Source organism: Sapajus apella, unplaced genomic scaffold, assembly GCF_009761245.1.
Source record: "Sapajus apella isolate SASKATOON/1434 unplaced genomic scaffold, GSC_monkey_1.0 scaffold118, whole genome shotgun sequence".
Classification (NCBI taxonomy): Eukaryota; Metazoa; Chordata; class Mammalia; order Primates; family Cebidae; genus Sapajus; species Sapajus apella.
Genome location: NW_022437058.1, coordinates 21,575 through 26,105, shown reverse-complemented (window position 1 = coordinate 26,105; position 4,531 = coordinate 21,575). Strand labels below are relative to the sequence as shown.

At 47.8% G+C, this 4,531-nt stretch overlaps 1 long non-coding RNA gene across 1 annotated transcript in view; it reads right to left on the bottom strand.

The window, feature by feature from the left end:
* Positions 1–4,531, bottom strand: part of LOC116538177 — a 17,124-nt gene that overhangs the window by 9,646 nt on the left and 2,947 nt on the right. The window lies entirely within an intron of this gene.

Genomic DNA, 4,531 nt, shown 5'->3' with positions numbered 1-4,531 from the left:
GTGATCTTCCTGCCTCAGCCTCCCAAAGTGCTGGGGTTATAGGCATGAGCCACCATGCCCAGCCAAGGGTTTGTCTTATTAAAAAAAATATTTAAACAAACAGAGAATTGATGTGGAATGGTAAAAATGTAAAATACATAGAGCCTGCAAAGTCAAAATAAAAATATAGACCAGAATATCTAAATGTAATGTTTCATTTGGGAAGAGAGAATCACAACTCGGGGCATACACACAGACCAGGTAGTCTCTGGTATGCTCTGCAATGTTATGTATTGCTCGTTGAGAAAGTTCACTGGCACCGGGAAGCTGGGGAGCTGGCAGGCTCTGATTGTTGAGCAATGGCGTGGAAAAAATGAGTCTAAGAGTTGCAGCAAATTATCTCAGAAGCTAGAGATAAAACTGGTTTCAGATTTCAACAAGCAGTCCCAGCAGCCAGACTTGCAGAGAATGACACCCTTGGAGCAATGTTTTGATCCCTGAGTGCTTTCCCCCCGGCTTCTCGTCTCTGGATGACCCAGTTCGGATGATCAGCCCTCACAGGCCTAAGATAATGTTAACATGACAGCCTGAACTTTACTCCTGGTCCATGGGAGGCCCCGAACACCATTTTGATGAGGATAGATTGGTTTTAAATGCAGGCAAGGAGGGAATGAGGTCACTCAGTGGATTTTCACAGTGGTTTTCTGAAGTCTCGATGCTGCTCCCTGACCTGGTGCCCCACGGCAGGTGACGGCTGCTGGCAGGCAGGCAAAGTGGTTTAAGATTCCTGGTTTCTCCAGTGACTTATCTTTAATGCTTTTTACTAAAGTAGAAGCTTGATGCTTCTCAAGGAGCCTGTGACCCCAGTTCTCTCCCTGCAATCATCTTTTCTTCCTCATATTTTCAGTCACTCCGGAGTGTGTCCCCTCCTAGGTGCAGACTCCACGATGGGAGGGGAGCGTCTGCTGGCATAGAAAGCCAGCTTGAAGTATGTTGCATATAGTTTGAGTGACACGGGATATAGAGGGGAAATTCTAGTCCCCATCCAGAAACAAGACTGTTGAATGTTTCATCCCTTCCCCTGGCGCCATGAGAACAGGCACCTGGACAGGAGGACACTTGCTCTGAAGGACTGAAGAATTCATCTGGAAAAGTCCTTTCAACCCAGGGCTCTTGTCCCACCCCAGCACACACAGCAATTTGGACAAGCCCCACCCTGTGGCTTCTTTGGGTTCTATATTCTAGGGAGCTCTTATCTGAATTGTTGTACCAACTGAGAGAGGGAGGGACAATTCAAAATCTCTCACGGTTTAGGAATACGAAAGCTGGGTTCTTGGCTGTCCCTGCCACCAACAGGGCCCCTCTCCAAACCCTGCTGGGAAAACATGAGTGGGAGTGAAATCACTGTTGTCTCAGGCCCTTCAGGGCAGACATTAAAACTGCCTGTGATGGCTGGGAGCAGTGGCTCACACCTATAATCCCAGCATTTTGGGAGGGTGAGTTGGGCAGATCACTTGAGGACAGGAGTTCGAGATCAGCCTGACCAACATGGCAAAATCCTGTTTCTACTAAAAATACAAGAAATGAGCTAGGTGCGGTGGTGCACACCTATAATCCCAGGTACTCAAGAGGCTGGGGCACGAGAATCACTCCATCCTGGGAGGTGGAGGTTACAGTGAGCTGAGATCATCCCACTACACTCCAGCCCAAGCAACAGAGCGTAACTCTGTTTCAAAAACAAACAAACAAACAAAACCTGCCTATGATGAGAATTGACCCCAGCAGAGCATGAACTGGTTTTGCTGGTGCACTCGGCTGGTTAAGACTTCAAGGCATCATTCACCTTTCTTTTGAGAATCTATTTATTTTATTTATTTTTGAATTTTTGAGATGGAGTTTCACTCTTGCTACCCAGGCTGGAGTGCAATGGCGCGATCTCAGCTCACCGCAACCTCCACCTCCTGGGTTCAGGCAATTCTCCTGCCTCAGCCTCCTGAGTAGCTGGGATTACAGGCATGCACCACCATACCCAGCTGATTTTGTGTATTTATAGTAGAGACGGGGTTTAACCATGTTGACCAGGATGGTCTCGATCTCTTGACCTCATGATCCACCCGCCTGGGCCTCCCAAAGTGCTGGAATGACAGGCGTGAGCCACCGCACCCAGCCCAGTTATGACCGTCTTTAATCTGCAGTCTCCACACAGACACCACCAACCCATACATGTGAATATATATTAGATTCTCACCAGTTAAATACATATCAAATTGCAAACTAAGAAGTCACATAAACACATTTTTCATGTACACACAACCACCCCACATATCTTATACCCCATCAAAGTCCAAAACAAAACTTTCTTATATTCTCAAGTATACACACTGACCCAACTGCCCAAGAAGACACACACACGTGTGCAGTAAATTTTAGATATAATACATGTGTAGCCTACAATTTACAAATAATATACCCTACTTTTTATTATAAATTGCACATAAGTAAGTGATTCTCATAGAAGCTTTTCTTGACTTTGGCCACACTCTTGCATCCACAACCAGCTTGTGCTGCCAGTGGACAGACTACGACTAAAGGCCTGTTCTCCCACTTCGCAGCCGCTCGTATCATTGACAAACGAGCGTAGTGGAACATGCATGCTGGGTGATCATTCTGATTAAGTCAACAAGCTTCACAACTCACCCAGTGAGGACATCCGGAGAATGTCGCTGATTTTACCAGGACAGGAGCTACTTCTTTGCTGAACCGCTTCACAGTTTCACCTGCTGAGGTTTTCCAGAAGCTCTTGTATTTTTCAAAATGTGAGAGGCACGGAGGAGACACACTTTGGGGTTCCCACGGCATTGTTAAACCTCCTCCCTCATTTCAGGGCCAGGCCAGCAAGGGAAAGAAGCGCGGTCTGGGAGTCCTGCAGGGTCCCCGCTGGGCACGCTCCCGCCTTAAGCGCAGCCATAGGCCCGCTGTGGCCACAAGGGTGGGGTCGCCCAGCGGACACTGATGACCAGCGGGAGCATGACCAGGAGGTGATTACCTTCTAATCACACGTAGCTTTATTTTTAGGTAACACCAGGAGGACGCCATGAGAGCAAAGGCCGTTGGGTCATGGCCATTTCCGCGCGTGCTGCGCGTCTCCGTGCCCCAACCACCTGCAACGGACACCGGGAGCCGCTGAGGGCGTGCTGGAGCCCCGCCGCCTCGAGGCTGATGCGCCTGTGCGCGGGGCGGACACGGAGTCCGCCGTGGGGGCGCCCCGCAGGAGCTGCGCAAGTGGAGAGACGCGGAACCTGGGCGCTCCCTGGGGCCAGGCGACGCCTCCTCATTGGGACCTCCATGACCGTCCCTCTGAGAAACCACCTCTCGTAATTTTCAGTAACACAAATCTGCAGTCCATGCACTTAGCTAATAGCCTCGCTGAAAGGTTTTCCTTTGGAAAAGGTTTACCCTAAATCAAAGTTTCCTCAGATTGCATAAGTCTTGCATTCCCCCTTTGGACTGCATTTATTTCATTCCTGCTCATGCCTTTTACTATGCCCTGTTTTCCTACCCAGTCTGGAGGTTCCATTAAAGGACATTTCTGGCAAAGAATTTTAGACCTGAAAAAGCACTCCAAAAGATACTTTCTTCTGACTCCATGCCCACAGTTTTCCTACCACATTCAAATGATTTCTAGAAATGTTTTTGTTATAGCTTTGATCAATTTCAGTAGATAAAGCAGCAGATAGTAAGGGAATAATTCCATGCTCCCCCGAACCCCACTCTGCAACACAGTGCAGAATTAGAGTTGGCAATAAAAAAACTAGTAGAGAAGCAACTCACTGACTTGAATTTCTAACAGCTTCAGAAGAAACTTTAATTGTCAGATCCTTTCTGCTCATTTGCAGGTTCCTATCGTTCATGGCTCCTCCTGATAAAAGTGAAGAGTCTTCACGTCTGCGTTGGCCCAGAGCCTCAAGTGCAGAAACTGAGAGCTCTGTAGGACACAGCATGGACCCGCCATTCCTCTACCTACCTTCTGTTATTGGGTGGAAGAGCATCTGTCTTCTGAAATGAGATCCATGCTCTGAGATGTTCTTTCTCAGCAGTCAGTGCGGCCCAGGACTTCCTGCGGTCATGCTCAGAGAGCAGGGGCCAGAGGACTTTTAGCTACCACCTCCCATGGCCAGTCTTCACAAATTACCTTTGGCTAATTTGATTGTCTCTCCTCCTGGGATCTAGGACTTCAAACACATACAGAGGGGATTGCAGAATTCAGACAAGATACTGTTCCACAGTATACTTTTTCTATCAGTGGCTCAGAAAAAGACTCATTCGAATCCGGTAACAAAGCTGTGTGTGAGAATGCTGAGAAAGTGTCAGCTGACTGACTTGACAAAGGGAGGAAACAACCAAGAATTCTGCCCTTCTTCAGTGCCTGAGTAGGAGATTTTCCATCAACATCCCTCTGAGATGAAGCAATTGATTGAAAATCATTCAAGTTTACCCCAGGATAAAAGAGCAAGTCCTCAGAAAGGTCTCCAAAGTGTTTATGTTGTTTTTG